The 25934-nt window shown below is 39.6% G+C and overlaps 1 protein-coding gene across 11 annotated transcripts in view; it reads left to right on the top strand.

The window, feature by feature from the left end:
• Positions 1 to 4563: 4563 nt before the first annotated feature.
• Positions 4564 to 25934, top strand: part of LOC110194052 (cyclic AMP-dependent transcription factor ATF-7) — a 97449-nt gene continuing 76078 nt past the window's right edge. For 6 of the 11 annotated variants that reach the window (XM_020966187.2, XM_078145536.1, XM_078145519.1 and 3 more), the window contains exon 1: positions 4564 to 4685. The gene's annotated coding sequence lies outside the window, so the exon portion shown is untranslated. Of the gene's footprint in view, positions 4686 to 5006; positions 5031 to 8764; positions 8831 to 10645; positions 10690 to 25934 lie in introns of those variants that run through there. The other 5 variants (XM_078145523.1, XM_020966182.2, XM_078145528.1 and 2 more) reach the window with 3 other exon arrangements.

Here is a 25934-nt window from a genome sequence, read left to right as displayed (position 1 = left end):
AGGAACAACAGCTAGGCCAGTTTGGCTGGAGACCAGAGTGCATGAAAACTAATGGAAAATCAACCTGGAAAGATAACCTGGAGCCAAATTGTGACAGCCTTAAAATGCCAAACAGAAGAGTCTGTATTGTATCTCAAGAGCCATGGAGAGCCCTGGAAGCTTCTTGAGCAAGGACATGACATGGTCAGACCTGTGTTTTAGGACTAGCACTATGCCACCTGGGGGACTTTAGATTGAATAGGGTAGACAATGGAGACGGAGACCAATTTCAGGAGGCTATTATAGTAGTACAGAGAAGAGGTGATGAGACTTTGACCTTAGAGTGACTGGGGTATGAAGAAAAGGTATAAGATATTGAAGTGGAATGAACAACACTTTGGACAACTGATTAGTGGGGAGGGAGGTGTCAGGGAAACATCTGGGTTGATGGGAATTAATAAATTGAATGCTAAATAAAATACCTCCCCCCAACACATTAATTTCCTCCTACCCACCCTATCTCCTGCAAAGAAAAGGCTAGAATTTGCCCTGGGGTTCACTAATTTAGTTAATATTGCCCTGGAGTTGATTTTAGAGAAACCTGAGCAATGATGAGTATTGCATAAAGTTAAAATGGGGGCAAAAGATGAGATGGAGCAGATTCAGGCCTGGACTCTCCAGTGAGCCCCCTTCTTAGGCAAATCTTTCCCCTATTACTAAGATCTCATGTCCTCTCTCAATCCTCAAGGAGCTAGAGTGATTCCTAAACATGTTGACATCTTGGGAGGGGGATGAGAAATTCAGGTACTGGGGACTCCCTTGCCTAGGGGGCCAAAGAAAAGAAGTAGGCAGAGAAGGAAGCGTTCTTTTCCAGCTGCAACTCGGAGAAAGGGAACAAATCCTTCACCAGGGAAGATTGTGTAAACAGCGCCTTTGGCTGAAGCCACAGAGTTGAGGAAGCAAAGAAAGAGGGCTTTGTTCTCCCCCACCCCAGTCAGAGCACAATCGCAGAGCAGGGATTGTTTGCTTTGGCAAAGGGGTTCCTGCCTGAAAGGACTAGGCATTTCAGAGCCTGTGAGGCCTCCCATTGGGTTTTCCTCGTGGGGATGAGGAGGAGACAACTTTCATTCTAAGTATCCTGCCCAAGCAGGGTGGCTAGAGACCCCAAAGGTCTGAGGGTATTTGGCCTGTTCTCTACCTTTGTTAGCCTCCTTCCCTTCCCACAGGATGTCAGTCAGACTTGTTCTTCCTGCCCTCAGATGCTGTTGGTAGTTAGGCTGGGGTTCCAGCCCAGAAATAGTTGCATTGTATTGAGGATAGAGGAGGCCACAAAGGGTGCAGCATTTCAGCTTCTCTCTTGATCCTTCTAGTTTTCCCCTTACCTCTTCTGTCTCATTTGCTGGGACTCATTTCTTATCTGGCCCTCTAAATGTTAGCATTCTCTAGATTGCAGTTCTGGGCCCTTTTGTTTTCTAAGAAGGGTTTAGAGCTGGAAGACATAGATAAGGAAATCCGAGTCTGGAGAGGTTGTGACTTGCCTGGAGTCGTTTGGGTGGTAAAGTGGCTTCCCTTTGGCCACTAGGATCACACCCATAACTTCAACTAACATCTCTAAGCAAGTGGCTTCCAAAAACACATCATAGATTTGGAGCTACAATGTCCTTTGACTTTTTTTTTTTTAATTATTAATTTATTTTCAGTTTTCAACAATCATTTCCATAAACTTTTGAGTTTTAAATTTTCTCCTCCTCCCTCCCCACCTCCCTCCTGAAAACAGCATGCAATCTGATGTAGGCTGTACATATACGACCCTATTAAACATTTTCACATTAGTCATGTTGTAAAGACGAATAGACATCCTCACTTTTAAAGGTTATCTACTAGGCCCCTCATTTTATTTAATTATAAAAAACTAATATTACAATAGAAAGAATGTTGGAATTAGAGTGTTTGGGTTCATATTTCACCTTGACACTTACTATCTGTGTGACCTTAAACAAAAAACCTAACCTCCCCAGGTCTCAGTTTCCATATCTGCAAAATGAGGATGTTGGATTGAAGGTGGTCTCTGATAATCATTCCAACCTTTGATCAATGCTCCTGTGGTTTATATGGCGCTTAAGATTGAAAATGAATACATACATATAAATATATCCATACATATATATTACATGCATATATTTTTTCATTTGAGCCTCAAAAATCCTGTGGAGTCAATACAACAGGCATTATTCTATTTTATAGATGAGGAAAATAAGTCTCAAAGAGTTTAACTGACATGCCTGTAATAACAAAGTTTTAAGTGTCAAAACCAGGTTTTCCGAACTCCAGGTCCAGCATTCTAATCTACCCATGGAAGCTGAAGTCTATACAAGATAAAAGCAGCTTATCCAATAACAGCAGTGATTCAAACCAAAGCTAACACCTTCCACTGTCCTTCTGCCTGAACCTAGCTTCTAAATTCTTGACCTGAATTTTGAATTAAGTATGCAGATGTCTTATCAGAACCTCAAACTCAACATGCCAAGTAAATTTTCTTCCCCCTGATGGGGTGCTTGGGTGCTTATGTTTGGGTGCTTGTACTTGGACCCCAGTTTCTCCCTAGCCTCAGAAACACTGTCTCTGATGATTTCTTCCCAGCCCAAAGACACTGTACCTAGCAATTACCCATGAGTGGGCCCCAGCAAGACCCTTATCTCTCTCCCTGGTGCAGTTACAAACAGCACCTGAAGGAATTATTAGTTTGAACTGGCTTTGCACTGGGTCATAAAGACATTCTTACCTACTGGACTATCTATACTACTGCCCTACCTCATTATCTACATCCTGGATTCCTCATTATTTGTATTCTAGACTTTAAGACATATGTGTACTCCCTACATCTATCTTGTCAAACAAGACATTGATTGGTGGCAGACTGGACAACTCTCAGTTACCCCTGAACTCTAGTTAACTTAGTGACATAGCAGGCCTAAAACCACACCTCCATGTGGCCCCCCTTGTGGGCTTTTCCTAGTGAACTCTGGGTAAAACGCCTGTGAAGTAGGTACAAGAAGTGCATATTCTTTTAAGAACTGATCACTCCTTAACCACTCCCTAATCCCACCCTGAATCACCTAGTTAGCATATTTGGCATATGTTTTATTGTATTTTATCCTATATAAACTTTAACTGTACCCCTTTAAGATCACAGGATCCTTAAGAATCTTTGCCTGCTGAAAAGCGTGACAATAAAGTTTTCCTCGGGCTAGAAGATTTGAGTTGAATTCATTGAGGCAGGACCTGGCATTGCAATCTCAGGGTTCCCAGGGGCACCCCAAACCTCTAGACCTCTTCACCCCTAAAACGTGTTCTCTTTCTGATTTCCTTATTTCAGTGGTGCCACCAATCTTCTCACCAAGGCTTGAAGATCTCAACATCTTTGAATGTTCCCTCTCCCTTACTTCCCATATTCAATCAAGTCCTGTTGATTATAGCTCAAAAAATACCTGTTACATCTGTCCCCTCTTTTCCATTATTCCAGTTCCTTATCTCTAGTACTTGCCCCTTCAAATTCATCCTAGTTACCACTGTCAAATTAATCTTTTAAAAAACACAGCTCTGAATGTCATTCCTCTGCTCAAGATCTTGAAGTGGCACCCAGTTTGCCCCCAAAAAAATATACCACATTTCTTAGTAAGTCATTTAAAGCATCTATAAGCCAGTGCTGGCACATAGAAGGTGCTTAATAAATGTTGACTGCATTGAATTGAGTCCCTTTTCACCTTTAAGGATACTAAGGCTTGAAAAATTTAGACCTTTCAAAAGTCACATGGCCAGACTAGAAAACCAGATTTTCTGATACCTAATCTCATGTTTTACTCATTTCTCTAAGCTGTTTTTGTGGCATGCTGCTGACCTTCCGGCCTTTCCTTGGGCAGCGTTTAGTCCACAGGGATCCAGGGATGTGGACTTTTAATAAAATACTTTCCAAATAAGGAAACATAAGCACTTACTGGGGCCAGGCACCACTCTAAGGGCTGCATCCTCACAATCCCGGAAGCTAGGCGCTATTTATCATCCCCATTTTATAGTTGAGGAAACTGAAGCCGAAGTTAAGTGCCCTGCCCTGGGTTATGTGCTTACTAGGTATTTGAAGCTGAATTTGAACTCAGGTCTTCTGACACCAGGCCCACCGCAGTGATCGGATGATTCAGAGGGGTGGGAAATGCACACAGGAGGAAAAGCCTTCTATCCCAAGTCTACCCTGAGAATCTGAGATACTTTGCTCATGACAGCGGTAACTCTTTAAAACTGAGAGATAAATGTGCCTAGGCTCTTTACGGTCTCGTAGTAACTCAGGCTGCGAACCTCTCCAACCTCTAAACGTGCATTCCTTCTAACCACTACCTCTCCCTCGGGATCTCCGAAATCTACAAACCCGAGGGCGCAGGCCCCTTTTTACAGAGTTCTTCCCAAGCAGCCCAGCACGTGCTAGGCGTCCGCGCTCCTCCCTACCCAAGGCCCCGCCCCTCTGGTGGCTCCCTGGGTCTGCTCCTGCAGATCCCGCCCTTCCCCCCCTTCGCCCTCCCAGCCCTGGGGACATCTCGCGAGAGGTGAGCGCGCCAGGCCGGACGGGAGTAAAGTGTCTGCTCCGCTGAGGTGGGAGAAGAGCCCAGAGCGAGAACCCAGGCACTGAGCGCGGTAGGCGGCGGAGCTACCGGCAGGTGAGTTCCGGTAGTGCCCGCCGAACCGGAGCCTTGATAACAGTGTACCCCTGACCCCGAGCAAGTCCTGCTGCCCCAGGCTAGGATCTGCTAGTCAAGTCTGTAGTGGACGGGGGGGGGGCGCTGAGGCGGTGGCCGGGCCTGTCTAAAGAGTGGGGGTGGGATCATGGACAAGGACTAGCCAATGGTCACTAGGGTAACGGGGATGGGCGGTGGCGTAGACCAATGGGAAGCGGTCTCTAGGCTGCGGCGGGATGCCTCCTTCCCTTCAGCCTCCTCCCCTCCCCCGTCTTCCCTCTGTGGGGGGCGGGGCCAGGGGCCTGAAATGAGGGGAGAAGTGGGGTGGTAAGTGGCCGCTTGGGACGCCGGCCGGGGTGCGGGGTAGAGGTAGTCACCCCGCCTAGAGAAGGGGAAGTCTAGTCAGTGGAGGGGTCATGGAATGCGGGTGGAACCGTAAGTCAGAAAAGGGGAGGTGGCCCGAGATTGCGAGGAGTTGGAGATCTGGTGTTGGAGACTTCTCGGGAGCTTGGGGAGGCGGGGGGGAGTCTCTGTGGGGTTAGGCGGAAGCGTTAGTCTGGCAGGAGGGATGGAGAGAGTGAAAGAGGTAAAGAGGATGGCTTTGGGACTGTTGGTGGGGGGAGATTGTCCCAGAGCATCCAGTCTGGAAGGAAGTGGGGGATTGAGAGACTTAAGTTTTTGAAGGGTGGAAGGGGAGACAAGGGTGTGGTGTGGGTGATCTACGGGATATATGATTTGGGTTAGGTAGTCAGAATTTGGGGAGAATAGGAGAAATGAAAAGGTGGAGGGCATGGCGAAGCTTTTGGTAGATGTCAAAGGTGGAGGGGGCTGGAATATTGAACTAGGACTTCTGATGGCAGTTAGGACTGAGTAGGGCGAGGGGTGTGTGTATGTATGTGTAAGGGAGTGGACTTAACTGGGGAGAAGTTGGGGGATGGAGTAGAGTAAGAGATAAGCAGTGAATCAAAGGTGAATGCTGGGAGAGGAATAAACTTCATTTGTTCTTCCTCACCCCACTCAGATCTTGAAGAGGAATGTGAACTGTCCTAGGTGGGGCTTCTTTTGAAGGAATATATTGCTTTGAATTGTTTGTTATCTTTATGCCCCAAACTTTCCCCTAATCCTAGGCTGTTCCCTCACCCACCTACCCACCCATCTACTTCTAATCAGGCTCGGTTTTTGGGGAATTTTACTTAAAGAGGATTTTAATGCCCCTGGTGGTATTGTCTGACAAGTGTAAATTTGTGAGTGTGCAGTGTTTTCTCAGCAATGACTTGACTGGCTTTAAAAAAAAAAGTACAGTAATATAATTATTGACTGGGCATCAGATTTTATAAGCATACTTCCAGTTAACACAAGAAAAGCCCCAAATGCATTTGTTTTATGAAATTTAAATTTTGTTCACTTATCCTCAAGGAGATAGTAAATGGGAAGATTTTTAGAGTTTAGAGATAAAAACTGGATCTTTGATTTTATTGATGTAGGATACTCCCAGTTGAGAAAATTCCCACTACTCATGATGGTGGTAGCCTCTTCAAAAGAATTTCCTACAGAGCTGAAAGGTTAAGTAATTTGCCCTGAGTCATACCAGCCAGTATTTGTCAAAGGTGAGACTAGAACCCTTGTTTTCTGGCCTTTGCCAGCTTCCTATCAAACTATAACAGTGTTATTAAACTCCAATATAAAGGAGGGCCACTAAACCATACATAAGGATCCCTACTGGCTGCATATTGACTTGGAAAACCACACATTTTATATATTTCTCTTTTTATTAATACATCAACACATTAAAGTCAGAAAGGGACTACATTTTAATCTGGTTCTAGTGGCACTTTGGTTGATCTGGGCCCCATGCTGCTGAGTGTTTTGATACTTCTGTACTATATACCATCATGCCTCTCTGAATCCTGTAAATGGATTATATTGGGCTTGGAGAAGAGTTGGTAAATTCAAGCAGATAACAGATTTCACCAAAAATGAGAAAACTGAAAATTAAAATTTTTTTAATCTATTTTAGCAAGGCTAAAATGACATAAAACCTTAATTAGTTGTGGTCAAGATTAGTGGAAATCAAGCATTTTGTTCTTAAACATGGAAGTTTTAAGGTAAATGGAGTTCATTGCAAACTATCGTTTGGTTAAAAAAAATGCTTGGCAGTAACTATAATTTTAGCAGTTGTTTTTTTTTTTGGTTAGGCACTTGGGGTTAAGTGACTTTCCCAGGGTCACACAGCTAGTAAATGTCAAGTGTTTGGTATGAGGGCAGATTTGAACTCAGGTCCTCCTGACTTCTCAGACGGTGCTCTATCCACTGTGCCACCTAGCTGCCCCACCAATTTGTTCTTTTAAAAGCAGTCTAAACCCAGAAAGATTCTTTTAAAATTTTTTAGTATCTGCCTACTTTTTAACAGTTCAGTGGAATAATGCAGCCAATTAGTTTAAGTCACTTTGCTATTATAGCTCAGATTTTTCTTTTTCACTATTGCCAATAAAGTATAGTTTAGTAAGAACAACAGTAACAATTGTACTTTCCTCATAGAAATATTTTAGTGTTCCAAATTTGACTTCAATAGAAGAGAACTTCATCTCTTGTTCAAACTTTTTTCCTCCTTCGAAGGAAACTGCCATTATAGTAAATTAAGATCGCAGTTAATGGCTTAGTTTTCTCATTGTTTAGTTGGGGTCCAGGAGATGCTAGACATTAGTACTATACCACTTTGCCCAGAAGCAGTACCACAAATATTCAGTGAACAAGAAAAATGTTCCTTATTTTATCCCCTCTTCTCAAATTATGGTGGCTTTGACTTGGGCTTAGTAAGGACAAGACAATTCACTTTTCAGCTTCTGGTGTTAATACCCATTGAAACTACTAGACAGTGTAATATTACTCATTTTTTCAACTTCTAGATCAAAGTTTATACCTCAAAATGATTTCTGTGTTGTAATTTTTAAGAACCTTTGTTCATCATGGTTTTTAAATTTTTAATAGCTCATGCTACTGTATCTCATTCTCTCCCTCACAGCATGCACACCGAAAATTGTGGGGTTAAAAAAAACTAGGTCGTAAGCTACAACTTTGCCTCAAGTGAAGTCCTTGGCTCTGTCTGTGCACAGCTGCTCTGAAATTCTCTCAAGTTATTGTTCAATGCATGTCAAGACTAAATTTTTCCTTGGCTGCAGTGGGAGGGAGCCAGAGGTACCGTAGCCTCCTATCCAACTCTGATAAGGAGGGGCCTTCTTGCAAAGAAGTTTTAGGTGGAGTGAAAAGAACAAAAATCCCAGCCACTTACATTTTTACAAAAGATTCTGTACTCTTCATAAAACTGGAGGAAAGTGGGTATGTAGGACAGATAGTTCTTGAATTTCTTAAAAGATAATAAAGCTGAAGTAAAAAGTTGATCTTATTGAAAAAAAAGCAAGTTTTTTGGTTTTGATATCTCAGGTAATAGTACTTTGACTTTGGAGTCTGAGACACAATCTTTTTTAAACATTTCAAGAAAAATGATCTCTCAATTTTCTTTAACCAGCACCCATTTTTAAATTGTGCCTGCTAATCAGTTTTTTATTTTGAGACTGCGTAAATTCCAGTGACTGGAAGTGATGAACATATTTCACTAAGACACATTCCCCACAGCTTTTGATTGTAGTTTTTCTAGCACATGCCTCTTTGTTAAACAGTTTATGTTTCTATTTACATAGTACCCTAAAAGTCCTTGTCACTAGATCAGTTCTGATCTGGAAATCCTCTTAAGATTGAATGAAAGAATTCAGCAGTGAGACTTATTCCCCAAAAATGGGTGGAAAAAAATAACCATACTCCTAGACCTAGTAGAGACTTTAGAGATTATCTAGCCTAACCCTCCCATTTTACAAATTAGTAAACTGAGGTCCAGAAAGGTGAAACAGCACAAAAGAAAGTTAGCTTTTTTTGTTTAGGAAAGAGCGAAGGGACAAGCACTTACTCAGCATCTACTACAGATATCTGATTTGATCCTCACAAAAACCTTTCAAAGTAACTGCTATTATTGTCTCCATTTTACAATTGAAGAAACTGAGGTTAAGTAACTTGCCCAGAGTCTTGAATTCAGATTTGAACCAGGCTAGAGAAGATACAGTTCTGCAGTTAAGGTAGGTCTCCTCTTCAGCCTGGTAATTATAGACCAAAGTCTCTTTACTGACAATAGATTTCATGAGAGTTAATTTTAGATTGTTAAATTTACATTTGAATATTATAGTAGATAATAGCAATTTTATTGTGCCTTTTAAGTTTTATTTTTCTTAGTGTTGCAAATTGTGAATGGAGGTATTAAGTACACTTTAATATGGTATAGATATAAGGGCAGAAGAAAGACGCACTTTCTTTTGATAAAATTCCCATAAATCTGACATTGTTTAGGTGAGGTTCTACAGAGAAAGCAGGAAGATGGATTAATGACCTCTCAAGGTCCTTTTCTAGGTTTGGGATTCATAGAGACTTTCTCAAATTAAGGTGCCTACAGAAGGAGAACCAGGAAGAGAAATAGACTATAAGGAAAATAAAATTGAAACAGTTCCATTGACCCAGTGGGAATGAGAGAGCAAAAAAAAAGCAACAAAAATGATGAGGAATAACTCCTGCTTTGAATAAATGTTATGCTAAAAAATTTGAAGATGTGAAATGACCCTGATACAAAAACTAAAATTATATTTTATAATGAAATATATACGTATACACACATATATAGTGCTGTACTGTGTATTTCATTGTAAATATAATTTTATTTGTTGTATCAGGGTCATTTCTCATGTTCAGATTTTTAGTGTGATATTTTCTTTCCCATCATTTTCCCCATGGACACTTTTGTGTTGAGAGAGTGTTTTTCTGTTAAAGCATCTTATTTAGTTTCTTTCCCTTCTCTTTTATTTGCCTTTTTGTTTAGAATTTTTTCTTTGCCTCTGTCCCTTACTTAGTACTGTCTAAAACAATGATTTTTCTTAGTTTGTTTTGGAACTTTCTAGGACGGCTCTACTTAAGTCAAAGATGGCTACAAAATTAATTTTGATAGTTTTTATCTATATATGCTGTATAACACTTTCTGAAGAAGGAATATGGTATCAAAGGGTATAGAAGATAATTTTAGTATCTTTTACTTTATGTAATAGTTCACACTTTAAAGTTTGCAAAGCATTTTGCATGTTATCTCATTTGGTTCTCAATATAACCACATAACGTGCTATTATTATCCTCATTTTACAGCTTTCAATATTGAGGCCAACCTAGGTTAAGTAACTTGCCCAAGGTCATTCAGCTAAGTGCCTGAGGCAGGATTTGAAGTCAGGTCTTCCAGACTAGTGCTCTATCCACTGTGCCACTTAAGTCACCTTTAATGATAGCTAGTGGGGCAGTTAGATGGTATAGTAGATAGAGTACTGGCCCTGGAGTCAGGAGGACCTGAGTTCAAATGCAGCCTCAGACATATAACATTCACTAGCTGTGTGATTCTGGGTAAGTCACTTTAAACCCAATTGCCTCACCAAAAAAAAAATAATAGTTATAATGAAAACTAGCATTTATTTAGCTGTTCAAGATATACAAAATGCTTTATACATGCTACCTAATTTCATCCTTACAACAGCCCTGAGAAGTAGGTGCTATTATTATCCCTTTTCTATTTGTGCTGACCATTTACAACAGACATCTAGGAAAGATCCCCATACCAAAACTGAGTCTAATAAGATTAATAATAATAAGTCTAATAAGATAAATAAGAACACTTTAGAGAATAAACCTATCATTACACTATCATGAATTCATTTTGTTAGATGACTGAATTCCAACTGTGGAGGTTCTTGATGAAAATTAACTTGATGAGCTTATTGTGGCTTGAGCCTGTCTGGAAGTAGAAATATCCTGCCAACTCCTACCCAGTCTTCTCAACCAAACCTTACCTTCTTTCTTGTTAGGAATGAAATTACTTCCTAGTATCTGCATGTCCTGCATTTTCCATGTAAGTGCATTTTCTATTTACATTTGGACATGGTAGCAAGAGTGGTCTCAGATACTAATATTATAGATGTTAGATTTAGAGCATAGCACAATTCTGTGTTGAAATTGCAATGGACTGTGTTGTGAAAGTCTGCATTTGTTAAGCACAATACTGGTGTTCCATTTTGTTCATCTTGAGTCTTGAATGTTTTACCAATATTCATTCAAGCTTTATCAAACTTGAATGACGCTAGGGTATTGTGCTTATGAGCCAGATTTTTTTCCCCTCTTTTTTCTGCTTCCTCTTCTCTTATACTTCACCTAAACTTATTTTCCATAACAGTTCTGGTATTAACATAACCTCCTGTTGTCCTACTTTCATACCAAACTCGTTCAGGTTCTGCACAGGCAAGAGTCCACTAGTTTTGCACATCTGTGTTTGGAGATGGTAAGATTCAATCAGAGAACTGGAACACTGCCAAATAGACCAGTGTAATGTGTTTATCCATAGTACTGTGTGGTCAGTGTCTGGATAGAGATGTAAAATAGATCTTTTCTTTTCCAGAACTTGTCAGAACCTTCATGGTTGCCACTCTGGGATGATGATGCAGATGTCCTCTACGGGGCATCTGATTAAATGATTATTCCTGAGGCTGATTTTTATTAGGGCTTTTTTTGTTTTTGTTTTTAGTTTACCAAACTTTTTGGTAAACTGTGTTTGTGAAATTACACACCAGGCCTCTGGATTTGATTGCCACTGGTCTGTTGTTTTAGAGAACATGATTCATCTAAAAGTTCGCAAGAGGAAAAAGAACAGAATTTGAATGAAGTATTACCAGTTTCCAGGAATTTTTCTGCTTTTAAAGTGTATAAGGAGATCAAACTAGGTATTTAGCATTTTAGTGTTGTATAATCTTTTTATAGTTTAGTTTCCTACTGCCATTTCAGTTAATTCCTGCTCTCTTTTGCTCTTGCCTGATTCCAAACTATTTGGGAACAACTTATAATGGTTCTTGTATAGTCTGAAAGCCTTACCTGGAGAGAATTTTTCATCTGTCTTTGAGTAGTTGCCTAAGTTAAAAGTACAAAGCTATCCTAGGTAGATCTAAGCTTAAATCATTTGTTCTCTGACTCAGTGGTTTGGTCTGATTTCTTTTTTCTCTTCCTGGTTTTCATTTGTTTGCTACAAAAATGATTTAGTCTACTTAAACCAGCTCCCTGGTGCCTGTCTCTACATGTCTGAGTTATACATCCAAAATTTATTTCAACCTTTTCTCTAACTATTCTGTTTAGGGTACCAGAGTACTCTTTTATGTATTCCTAAAAGCCCATACCAGTGTGCTACTAATGGAAAGTACTGTAGGCTCTCAAATTGGATAGGTTAACTGATACTTCAGGTATATCCTGATTTAAGAAAATTGTATGTGAAAAATTTGGATATGGAGTACAGGTAGATCTGTGGTTGTCCAGTTCCATTTTGAAAAGATTCTTTATTTCATACAAGGATTTACCACATTCATACCAAACTCAAGTGAAAAATATGTTATCTTACATGGTAAAGGAAATGTCAGCTAAGTGGTACAATAGATAGAATGCCAGACCTGAAGTTGGGAAGACTCATCTTCCTGAGTTCAAATCTGGCTTTAGACACTTACTAGCTGCGTGGCCCTGGGCAAATCACTTAACCCTGTTTGCCTCAGTTTCATCATCTGTAAAATGAGCTGGAAAAGGAAATGGCAAACCACTCCAGTATCTCTGCCAGGAACTCTGCCTAGAGTTGGACAGGACTGAAAATGACTGAGTAAGAACAAGAGGAAATCGAGTCATTTTGGTTTAACAGAGTTAGCATTTGAAATTGCATAGGCATTGCCAATATTTATAAAATTCAAACATAGTTCTAAAAAATTGAATTCTTAAGCTATGCAAAAAATATAACAATCTATTTAATTTAGAAAGTATCTTGTCCCTCGGGGTCATCATTCTGAGCATTGATTCAACAAATAGTTATTGAGAACTTAATATGACCAAGGCATTGTATTAAGTGTTGGGAAATATACGAAGATGGATGACAGAGACTGACTTTGAAAAAACTTACACTCTAGAAGCATCAATTATCACAATGTAAATTAATAGAAGTACAGTTAATAAAGATGTCTGTTGTTAGAATGCTTTATAAACCAACTTTTGTATTTACAGTGATTCAATTTGGAAAAACCAGATTTTCATATAACTTTATTGTGAAACGTGTATATTGCATGAAGTGAGGTACATCAGTAGGTCTTATTTATGAGTGAGGAACTCTGGATGTCATATCTCTTTGGTTTGGCTATTGTCTCTATTTCCATTCCTGATTCACTTAATGCTTTCTACCTCCATTGTGCTTTAGTTTCCACTTTGTTAACATTACACACTACCTGTTGTACATTTTGAATTGGATATCCAGTCACGTAGGTAAGACAACCTCAGTCCAAAATAGAACTCATTATCATTTTCCTCCCCTATCCCAACCCACCCCCTTCTTAGTTTTCCTATTTCTGTGGAGGATACCACCTTTCAAAGACCCAAGTTTGCAGTGTTGGAGTTATCTCTGACTTCTCACTCTCTCTCACCCTACATTTCTAATCATTTGCCAAGTCCTGCTGATTTTACATCCTCCACATCTCTTGAATCCATCTCTTCTCCCCTGATATGGCCACCACTGTAGTTCAAGCCTTGGAGCCCTGGGCCTGGAGTCAAGAAGATCTGAGTCTAGATTCGGCCTTAGACACCTACAGTTATGTGACCTTAGGCAAATTACTTAGCCTCTTTTTGCCTCAGTTTCCTCAACTATGTAAGGAGGGATAAATAATAGTACCTATCTCTCAGGGTTGTTGTGAGGATCAGATGTGATGATATCTGTAAAGTGCCTAGCACATAATAGGTGCTTAATAAGTGTTTGTGTCCTTCCTTCTTGACACCTCAAATCATTTCCTTTTCCAGTTCATCTTTCATGCAGCCTCCAGAATGATATTTATAAAGCACAGGTCTCAACATGTCACTCCTTTACTGGAGAAGCTCCAGTGGCCCCCTAGTGTCTAGGGTCAAATATGTATTCCTCAGTTTGGCATTTAAAGCCAGTCACAACATGGTTCCAACCTACCTTTTTTTTTTTAGTGGGGCAGTTGGGGTTAAGTGACTTGCCTAGGGTCACACAGCTACCTTTCAAGAAAAATCGCATATTACTTCCCTCCTTGTACTCCATAGCCCTTGCCAAACACGGAATATCCTCTCCTGTCCCCATGGCTTTGCACACGCTGTCCCTCATGTCTAGAATTGATTCTCACCTCATCTCAAAAGCCTCTTAGAATCCTGGCTTCCTTCAGAACACAGCTCATGTACTATATCCTGCATAACCTTCCTGGAACACCAACCTCCTCTCCTCTATCCCAAATACTAGTGCCTCTCCCTTCTCATTCCCCACTAAAATTACCTTGTGTTTATTTTGGTTGTGTATGTGTGTGTGTATGTGTCACATGCGTGTGTATTTCCATGGTATCTTTGTCTTTGTATAGATTTTGTATATACTGACATGTGTATCTATGTGTGTGTATATAGTAAATGTGTATATGCATATATATGTATAAATTGCTTACATATTTTGTATACCAAAGCCTTATTGGAGAATTTTGATACGATTTCCCCCCATTATCCTAGGTGCATCAATTTTGTTTGTACAGAAACTTTTCTGTTGCATGTTATCTATTTTATCATCAATTCAAAATTTTCCATTTTTGTCTTTTGTTATTGCTTCTATCCTTCGTTTAATTAAAATACTTCTACGCATGGTAGTGAGAGGCCTCTTTCTCTTTTTTTTTATAGTATGTCTTTGATATTATGTTCATGTATTCATTTAGAATGGCATGTGGAGTATGGTATGAGTGCTGGTCTAAACCTAATTTCTGCCAGACTGCTTTCCAGTTAAGCAGTTTTCCTAAGTAATTTGTGTTTTAACACTAGGTTATTGAGTTCTGTTATTTCTGATCCTCCCTTGTCTCATCTATTCCATTCAGCATTCTCAATTTTTTAGCCAATATCAGATAGTTTTAATGACTGCTGCTTTATAATGAAGTTTGAGGTCTGGAAGTGCTGTTCTTCTTTGTCCCCAACTCTTTTCATAATTTTCCCTTGATATTTTAGATCTTTTATTTTTCCAGGTGAATTTTGTTATTATTTTATTGAGTTCTGTAAGGTATCCCTTTGATAATTTGATAGGTATAATATTAAAAGTATAAATTAATTTTGGTAGTATTGGGACAGCCCAGCCATGGGCACTAACTGTTCTTCCAGCTGCTTAAGCTCTTTATTTCTGTAAGGAGCACTTTGTAATAGACTCTAGTCAGATTGCTAAATTGATCCCTAGTTATGTATTTTATAGTTATTTGGAGTGGGAGTAGTTATTGCCTCTTGGATTTATAGAAATGCTATTTGTTTGTTTTTTTGTTTTTAGGCAATTGAGGTCAAGTGACTTGACCAGGGTCACACAGCTAGTAAGTGTCAAGTGTTTGGTCTGAGGCTGGATTTGAACTCAGGTCCTCCTGACTTCAGGGCTGGTGTTCTATCCACTGTGACACCTAGCTGCCCCAGTGCTATTGTTTTTTGAAGATTTATTTTGTAGCCTATAACTTTGTTGAAGCTATTACTTGTCTCAATTAGTATCTTTGCTGATTCCCTAGGATTTTCTAAGTTAGCCATCTTTGCCTGTCTTTGTGCCTTTAATTGTTTTTCTCTTGTCTTATTGCTATTGCTAGCATTTTTAGAACTACATCAAAAAATGATGAGAGTGTTTTATTCCCCTGTTTGTTAGGAACGCTTTTAGTGTATCCCCATTGCATGTGATGCTTGCTTTAAGTTTTAGATAGATACTTCTTATAGTAAAAACTCTCTCCGTGTCTATACTTTGTAGGGTTTTTTAGCACAGATGAATGTTGTCTCTTGTCAGGGGATTTTTCCACCTCTATTGAGATAATCATGTTTTAATTTTTAATATGATTAATTATGTTGATTGTTTTACTCTGATAGAACTATCTTTTTATCCTGGGTATCCTTTGTATTTGCTTAGTATAGAGTCTGCATATGTTAATAAGTGTATTTGTTGTTTCTATGAACCAAAAGTAAGCTCCTTGAAGGTAGAAATGTTTTATTATTGTCTTTTTTTCCTTAGAGCTTAGTATAATGCATAGCACATAGTAGGTACTTTGTAAATGGTTGTTAATTGATCAGTTGTCTGGGAAAGAAAGAACGTAATGACATATCAAGAAGGTGAGGGAGATAGTAAGAGAATGCTTAGCTGCCCTTAATGATTCAAGTCAGTAGGCCTAGACAAACTATATCTTAGGGCACTGAAAGAACTGGCATATGTGATTGCTAAGTTGATTTCAGTTATCTTTTTTTTTTTTTGGAGGCAGTGGGGGTTAAGTGACTTGCCCAGGGTCACATAGCTAGCTAATAAATGTCTGTGGCCACATTTGAACACAAGTCCTCTTGACTCCAGGGCTGGTGCTCTATCTACTGCACCATCTAGCTGCCCTAAAATCTTAATGTTCTCTTGGATTTTTTTTTGTTTTTTGTTTGTTTGTTTGTTTTTGTTTTTGGGGTTTTTTTGGCAAGGCAATTGGGGTTAAGTGACTTGCCCAGGGTCACACAGCTTAGTATGTGTCAAGTGTCTGATCTGAGACCGGATTTGAACTCAGGTCCTCCTGACTCCAGGGCCGGTGCTCTATTCACTGTACCACTTAGCTGCCCCTGCTTTCAGTTATCTTGAAAGATTGTGGAGGTTATAGGCCTTGGAGAAGGACAGATAACCTGATTGTCAAAAAAGGGAAGTGAATGTAGGCTGCCAGTAAGCTTGACCTTTATTCCTAGCAAAGTTCTATAATATATTATTAAAGGAATAGCTAAAGAACATCTAGAAAAGGTATTGGTGATCGCAAAGAAGCAAGAATGGGTCATACCAGATTAACCCCATTTCATTTTTTGACAGGGTTCCTAAACATTTTCTTTTTTTGACAGAGTTCCTAGCTTATAAAAATATCTTGACTATAGTTTACCTCAATTTGAGCAATCAGTTTGACAGTCCTATTCTTGTGGTGGCACAGCGGATGAAGCACTGGGCCTGGAGTCAGGAAGACTCCTAAGTTCAAATCTGTCCTCAGGACACTTCCTAGCTGTATGACCCTGGGCAAATCACTTAACCCTGTTTGTCTCAGTTTCCTTATCTGTAAAATGAGGTGGAGAAGGAAGCCACTCTAGTATCTTTACCAAGAAAACCCCAAATGGGGTCATGAAGAGTTGGAAATGACTGAACAACAACTTTTTTTTTTGGGTAAGTTGGATAAGAGTGGGCTAAGAAATAGTAGTTTGGTGGATTTAGAGCTCATTGAATGCCATACCCAAAAGTAGTAATTGTTCGTTGTCAGCTTGGACAGTGGTCTTTCTTGAGTGCCTCAGGAATAGGTGTGCTTGGCCATGTCTTGTTTAGCATTTTTATCAGTGATTTGGATGAAGGCATAAATGTCATACTGATGAATTTGTAAGTGACAAAAAGGAGAGATAGCTAACAAATTGGATGGCAGTTACGATTTTAAAAGCTATTGACAGGTTAGAGACAACATTGGGCTGCTCTAGTAAAAATGAAATTTAATAGGGAAAGATACAGTATCTTACAGGTGGTTTCAAAGAGGACACATGGCTAGATAACAGTTTATCTGAAAAATACCTGGGAGTTTTAGCAAACGGCAAGCTCAGTATGAATTCAACCCAGTAATGTGACAACAAAAAAACCTGATGCTATCTTGGATTCATTCAGAGAAATATAGCATGCAGTACTGGAGAAGTAATAGTACCAATTTAGGTCTGAACAGGACAGAGTACATTTGGAATATCGTGTTCAATCCTGGTTAACACATTTTATTATATTTATTTATTTTGAGGGGCATTTGGGGTTAAGTGACTTGCCCAGGGTCACGTAGCTGGTCAGGTGTCTGAGACTAGATTTGAACTCAGGTCCTGCTGACTCCAGGGCCTAACTGCCCCTGGTTAAGAACATCCAGAGGATGGTGACTAGGAAGGCAAAGGGATTTCAGACTTTGCTATATGCGTGTTACTTGAAGGAACTGGGAATATTTGGCCCAGAGAAGAGAAGACATGGAAGATGTCATTCCTATCTCCAGGTATTTGAGAGGCTGTCATAGGGAAGAGAAATTATGTTTGTTCTGTGGGTAGGAGGTACAAATACAGAGAAGCACATTTACATTTGAAATAAGGAAAAACTTCCCAACAGTGAGCTAAACCAAGGTGGAATGGGCTTCCTGAAGAGGTCATATTTTCTTCCTCAGTAGAAGCTTGGATGGGCACTGGGGTATTTGTGAACCAGATTTTTGGATCAGATAGGGGTTGGTTAGATAGATTCTGAGATCCTGTGGGAGCACTGTTTTTTTTTTTTTAATTCAGGAAGTCTGCAACATTTATTTGGTTGGATACAACTTCCCTGCCTTAGACTTGGCCTTGTTGATCCACATTCAAAAGCCTTAGTGAGGAGTTCCTGACTCCTCATCCCTTAGCTTTTAAACCTTGGTCCCCTGGGCCAATTAAGTATCAAGAATACTTTCAATACCTTTTAGGGAAAAGTAGCCTCACCAGGGTGGAGTAGGGCCTTAGAATATTGCTCGTACTCTATGTTCTTTTTTTTTTTTTAATTTTGATTTATCAACAGTCACATAAGCTTTTTTTTAATATAAATTTATTTATTTTTAGTTTTCAATACTCACTTCCACAAGTTTTTGAGTTCCAAATTTCTCACCCCTCCCCCCACCCCAAGATGGCATGCATTCTGAATACCCCTTACCCTGGTCTGCCTTCTCTTCTATCTCTCCCCCCTCCCTTCTCTTATCTCCTTCCCCTTCTATTTTCCTGTAGAGCAGGATAGACTTCTGTACCCCCATTTCCTGTATTTCTTATTTCCCAGTTGCATGTGAAAACATTTTTCTTTTTGAAACATGTGTTTTTAAAACTTTGAGTTCCAAATTTTCTCCCTTCCTCCCTCCCCACCCACCCTCATTGAAAAGGCAAGGAACTTAATATAGGTTGTACATGTGCAGTTATGCAAAACACTTCCATAGCAGACATGTTGTGAAAAACTAACTCTGCTTTCCTTTAATCCTATCCTGCTCCCCATTTATTCTATTCTTTCTTTTGACCCTGTCCCTCCTCAGAAGTATTTGCTTCTGATTACCCTCTTTCCCAATCTGCCTTCCTCTCTATCACCCCCCTGCTCTCTTGTCCCCTTCTTCCCCTATTTTCCTGTAGGGTAAGACAGATTTCCATACCCAATTGAATGTGTATGTTATTCTCTCCTTAAGCCAAATCCTATGAGAATAAGATTCCTCATTCCCTCTCACCTTCCCCTGTTTCCCCTCCACTGTGAGAGACTTTTCTTTTCTGTTTTTTTTGTGAGATAATTTACCCCATTCTACCTCTCCCTTTCTTCTCCGAGTATCATCCTCTCTCATCCCTTAATTTTATTCTCCAGATATGACCCCTTAATCTTCAGCTCACTCTGTGCCCTCTATCTATCTATCTATCTATACATACATACATACATACAATTTTTTCCTTCAACTACCCTAATACTGACAAAGTCTCATGAGTTACAAATATCATCTTTCCATGCAGGAATGTAAACAGTTCAGCCTTAATAAGTCTCTTATGATTTCTCTTTCCTGTTTACCTCTTCATGTTCCACTGGAGTCCTGTATTTGAAAGTCAAATTTTCCGTTTAGCTCTGGTGTTTTCATCAGGAATGCTTGAAAGTCCTCTATTTCATTGAATGACTATTTTTACCCCTGAAGGATTATACTCAGTTTTGCTGGGTAGGTGATTCTTGGTTGTAATCCTATCTCCTTTGCCCTCTAGAATATTATATTCCATGCCCTGGTCCTTTAATGTAGAAGCTGCTAAATCTTGTGTTATCCTGATGTGTTTCCACAGTACTTGAATTGTTTCCTTCTGGCAGCTTGCAGTATTTTCTCCTTGACCTGGGAACTCTGAAATTTGGCTACGATATTCCTAGGAGTTTTCCTTTGGGGATCTCTTTCAGGAGATCTATGGATTCTTTCAATTTCTATTTTGCCCTCTGGTTCTAAAATATCAGGGCACTTTTCCTTGATAATTTCTTGAAAGATGATGTCTAGATGTCTAGGCTCTTTTTTTTTATCATGGCTTTCAGATAGTCCAATAATTTTTAAATTCTCTCTCCTGGATCTATTTTCCAGGTCAGTTGTTTTTCCAGTGAGATATTTCACATTGTTTTCTAATTTTTCATTCTTTTGGATTTGTTTTACAGTGTCTTGATTTCTCATAAAGTCACTGTCTTCCAGTTGCTCTATTCTAATTTTTAAGGAAGTATTTTCTTCAGTAATCTTTTGGACTTCCTTTTCCATTTGGCGAATTTTTCTTTTTAGGGCATTTTTCTCCTCATTGGCTTTTTGGACCTCTTTTGCCATTTGGGTTAGGCTGTTTTTTAAGGTGTTATTTTCTTCAGTATTTTTTTGCGTCTCCTTTAGCAAGCTGTTGACTTGTTTTTCATGATTTTCTTGCATCACTCTCATTTCTCTTCCCAGTTTTTCCTCTACTTCCCTTACTTGTTTCTCAAAATCCCTTTGGAGCTCTTCCAAGGCCTGGGACTGATTCACATTTTTCTTGGAGGCTTTGGATGTAGGAGCTTTGATTTTGTTATCTTCTTCTGGTTGTATATTTTGATCTTCTTTATCACCAAAGTAAGATAATATAGTCTGACTCTTTTTGTGCTCCTTGCTCATGATCCCGGCCAATTACTTGAGTTTTAAACTCTTTGTTAAGGTAATAGTCTGCTTCCAATGTGGAGAGTGTACTGTCCCAAGCTTCAGGGGTTTGTACAGCTGTTTTCAGAGATACTTGTAGGGACCTGTAAATTTTCAGTTCTTCCAAGGTTGTATGATAAGGGGCGAGGTGTTTACTCCTTTCCTGGCCTGTGACCACAAGTATTCCTTTCTGTCCTGTAACTGTGAGGAGGGGTTCCTCTCCACAGCCACTCCAAGCTCCACCACGCCAGCGCCAGCGCTCCTCCTCACCCCAGCACTGCCGCCCAGAACTGTGGCCCAGATCCAAACACGGGCAAAGCAAGAGATTCCTGCCTCAGCACTGGCAAAGAGATCCCTGCAGTCCCTCTCTGATCAGCCACTGGATTCCCCCTCAGTCTGTGGGCCAGAAGCTGGGGAAGCAGCTGCCCACTCCAGGGCCATGCTCTTGGGGAATGGAGCTGAAACTCCACCTTCCTCTCTGACCACCGACAGAAACAGACTTTTCCCACTGACCTTCTAAGTTGTCTTTGGCATTTGTGGGTTGAGGAGTCTGGAAACCTCCACAGCTGCCCACGATTCAGTCCTCTGAGGCCTGCTCCAGGTTTGCTGCAGCCTGCGTGCCCACGTCGCGCTGTGCTCCCAGCCCGGCGCGATACACCTTTCTGATCAATCATCCAGGTTGTCTTGGGCTGGAGATTTGTTTCACTCTGTCTTTTTGTGGGTTCTGCTGCTTCAGAATTTGTTTAGAGCCATTTTTTAGGAGTATTTGGAGGGGTTTGGGGGAGAGCTCAAGCAAGTCACTGCTTTCACTCTGCCATCTTGGCTCCGCCCCCCACATAAGCTTTTGAGTTTTAAAGTCTTCTCTCCCCCCCCCTTTCCCAAGACCCCACGCAATCTGATATAGGCTTTACATATACATTCCTCTTAAACATATTTTCACATTAGTGATGTTGTAAGGAAGAATTAGACCCAACGGGAGGAATCGCCAGAAAGAGAAACAGAACAAAACAGAAGAAAAAAAATAGCAAATAGTATGCTTCAATCTGCTCAAACTCCATAGTTCTTTCTTTGGATGTGGATAGCATTTTCCATCATGAGACCTTTGGAGATGTCTTAGATCCTTGCATTGCTGAGACGGACTAAATCTGTCAAAGTTAGTCATCACACAACATGGCTTTTATTGTGTACGTTGTTCTCCTGGTTCTTCTTACTTCACTCAGCATCAGTCCGTACAAGTCTTTCCAGGCTTTTCTGAAGTCTGCCTGTTCTTCATTTCTTATAGCACAATGGTTTCCATTACATTCATATACCACAACTTGTTCAGCCATTCCCCAGTTGATGGGCATCCTCTCAATTTCCAATTCTTTGCCACCACAAAAAGAGCTGCTATAAATATTTTTGTACATGTGGGTTCTTTTCCTATTTGTATGATCTCTTTGGAATATAGTCCTAGAAGTGGAGAGCTCTATTATAGGCAACTCTCATATTGGTTTTATTCAAGCCAGATTTAGGAAATTATGGCCTGTGTTTGAATCACCATGGTAATCTACTTATTATAAACTAGAATCTTGAAATCCAGAATTTTTGGATAGAAATGTGAATCCCAGAGTGATATGCAACACTCTTTCCTCCAGCAAAAAGCCTCAGTCCTCATTTTCTGGAATTCACATGGCCTATATTGTGGCACACATGCTTGTTTGAGTCCTTTCCTGAAAGAGTAGAACTAGTATAATTCCAAGATGTTGAGGCTCTTGTGTTCAATGAAAGCCAGCACTGTAGTAGGATTGTGCAGTGTGGAGAGGAGTGGTGTGAAGAGCCTTCGTTTTTCTGGCTGTTCTGAGGTAGGCACTGCAAATACAGCATTGCCTCAGTCACTTAATGTGACCCTGAACAAGTCATTTGACCTCTCTCGGCTGTCTCTCAGTTTCCTCATCTATAAAATGGGGATAATAACAATAGTACTTTCCTTACAGCGTTGTGAAGATCAAATGAGATAATATATGAAAGCACTTTGAAAATCTTAAAACACTGTATAGTCAGATACTTTATCATTATTATTGATATCTTAGTGGAAAGTACTTCAGCAGCTTTGAAACTCTGGCTAGTACATTTTTTGGGTTGTTTTTGGACACCTAAAGGGCATTTTACTGTGTTGAATCTGTTTCCAGTGTTCTTCATTTCTGCTGTGAAGTTGAATGCCTCTCAATAAGATTTAATCTAGGGGCAGCTAGGTGGCACACCAGCCCTGGACTCAGGAGGACCTGACTTCAAATCCAGCCTCAGACACAAAACACTCACTAGCTGTGTGACCCTGGGCAAGTCACTTAACCCCATTGCCTAGCCAAAAAAAAAAAGAAAAAGAAAAAAAATAAGATTTAATCTAGCAGCTATGTTCATTGCTGTCAGAACACGTGGGACTCAAAAGATGAGTCCTGGGAGATAACAAAGGAGGAATTATGTTTGGATGCTTGGCCCACCTTAGGTTTTGATATAACTTAAAGTTTCAATTATGTCTTTTTTTGTATTAAGCTGGAAGTTTGTAATTTTAAAAATATTTCTGATTGGCCTATACAGTATTTATATGGTTGGAGGTAGGGGAAAACCTTAGAGTTACCTAGTTCAACCTCTACCTTATATAGACTTGATGATTTTTCAGTGAGAGAAAAATCCTTATCTCCCAAGACAGCCCATTACATCCATGCATTTAGCTGAAAGCTGACTCACTTCTACACATGTGCTGGTTCTGCTATTTGAGTCCAAGGAGAACAAATTAAATAAAAACTCTTTCAAATCAATAATATTGCATAGCCCTTTAACTACCTCAAGATAGTTTTGACGTATGTGTCTTTCTTCTCATCATTCTGTTCACCATTCATGAGCCAGTTTTTCAGTTCCTTGCCAGAATGTGGTACCCAGAATTAAACATAAGCCATCTGATGTTATTGGTCAAGTCAAAGTAAAAACCTGTATTTCCCTTGTTTAGGACACTAGGACTTTGTTAATGTAGTCTAAGATTGTGGTATTCTTTTTTTTGGCTATATGTCCCACTAAAAGCCGTAGATTTTTTTTTTTATGTGAATTTTTGTTTAGCCATTCTTCCCTTAGTTTCTACTCATGCAGTTGCTTTTTTGAACCCAACTGTAGGACTTTACTTTTGTCCCTATTAAATTTAATCTTGGGACAGCTGGGTGGCACAGTGGATAGAGCACCGGCCCTGAAGTCAGGAGTACCTGAGATCAAATCTGGCCTCAGACACATAACACTCACTAGCTGTGTGACTCTGGGCAAGTCACTTAACCCCAATTACCTCACTAAAAAAAAAAAAACCATAGGGAAAGTAAATATAATCTTACTAGGTTCTCTTAGAACATAATTCATCAGTTCCCTTAAAGGGATTGGACTTTATAACATCAGTGTTTTAAATATGTTTATACCCTTTTACTAAAGACAGAAAGACATACAGACACTCCAGAATATTCATTGCACTTTTTGTAGTATCAAGGAATTGGTAACAAAATGGTTATAGACAATTTGGGTAGTGACTGAACAAACTATAATAAAATGTCATGGAATATTATTGTGCCATAAGAAATGGTGAATATGATGAATTCAGAGAAACATGCAAAGATTTGTTTTAATTGATGCAGTGAAATAAGTGAATCGTTAGAGAAATACATGCAAAATTACTATGACATTATAAATGAACAAGAGAAGAAAGCAAACTCTGAGTGACTGAAAAATCAGTAATGATTCTGGAGAACAGATAATCAAACATACTTCTTGTACAAAGCTAGCTAACATTTCTATAGCCAGGCACTGTACTAAACACTTTATAATTATTATCTCATTTGAGCTTCACAACAACCCTGGGAGGTAGGTGCCATTGTTACCCCCATTTAATGATGAGGAAATTGAGGCAAACAGGTTAAGTGATTTGGCCAGTGTCACAGGGTTCTCCTGGCATTGAAGCAGGGGTTCTCTGAGGGTAGAGTGTTGCATGTGTTACCAGACATTTCTGGATCAATAGCATTTAGTTTTTAATTCCTCCTAGGAGGGTTAGGTCCCCAAGTTGTAGGGGAAGATATGCAAGTGACTGTGGTGTTAAGATCAATGAAACTTATTTAAAAATAAAAAGTAAATATAAGTAAAATAGCTTTGCAGATACTCTCAGTTTTTCTCACCTACAAATATATTTTCTCCAGTCTAGGCACCTAAACCATTATTTCTGCCCCACACCCCTACTCACCAGTAGGAAAGTTAATGTAATAATGTATTTGGCATTCTTTTTTTGTCTTGTCTTTTTATAGGCCCTATGGGTCCATTTTCAGGGTTGCTTTGGAGGCATATGTGGTTCTTTTTTTCAGGAATGGGAAAATGTTGGATGGATGTGTCCAACTTCTATGCTTTGGGCTACGGGAGTCATAATAGTTTTTTCTTTTCCTTTTTTTTTTAACAATTTATTTTTAAAAATATTTTTTCAATTATCAAAAACCAGCCATCTACCCTCCTGCCCCAAGAAAAACAAAACCTGTTACAAATACATAGAATTAATCTAAACAAATTTCTGTGTTAGCATATCCAAAATATTATTTCTCATTCTGCACTCTGAGTACTTCACCTCTCTGTCAGAGGGTAGGTAGCATGTTTCATCATGAGTCCTTTGGAATCACAGTTGATCATTACACTGATAAGAATTCCTAATTATTTAAAAGCTGTTTGCCTTTACCATGTTGTTGTCCTGTACACATTGTTTTCATATTGTCCACTTTACTCTGCATCAATTCATACGAGTCTTCCCAGGTTTCTCTGAAAATATCACCTTCATCTGTTTCCCATAACTTACTCTTTCATTCCACATTCCCTGCCTCCTCCTCCAACAGAAACACATTCAGGAGTAACATTGCCAGTGCAATAAACATTAGTTGACCAATGTGAAAAGCAGGAAAGATTCCCCTGCTCCTCTTTTCCCTCACAGAATTATTAGAGATCCAAAAGTATAGTCTGTTCTCAATTATTCATGGAAATAGATCCAATGGAGAAGAAAACAAGAACAGGCAAAGAGATCCTGGATAATTTTTAAATGATGACAAACTGTGGATAATCCAAAAATCTAATTGCAGTCATTAGTCTCAAACTTCTTCTCTGCCAACCTTTTACTAGGACTGTTAACACTTCACCCTGGTCTGCCCTCTGGAAGTACTTGAAGACAGTGTAATTGGCAGATGACAGGCCCCAGGAGCAGTAGCAGCTGCAACAAGGGACCTGAATAGACCCACAAACTAGAGATGTTCCCCACCACCCAGTTCCATAGCTCTGGCTGTAAATGAAGCTTTTTTGTAAAAAATCAAATGGTATAATATATGTAAAGTGCTTTGTAAACCTTAAAACACAA

Source organism: Phascolarctos cinereus, unplaced genomic scaffold (genome assembly GCF_003287225.1).
Source record: "Phascolarctos cinereus isolate Bilbo 61053 unplaced genomic scaffold, phaCin_HiC Scaffold_1;HRSCAF=81, whole genome shotgun sequence".
Lineage (NCBI taxonomy): Eukaryota > Metazoa > Chordata > Mammalia > Diprotodontia > Phascolarctidae > Phascolarctos > Phascolarctos cinereus.
Note: the sequence above shows the minus strand (reverse complement) of the source record. Positions and strands in the feature narration are given on the sequence as shown.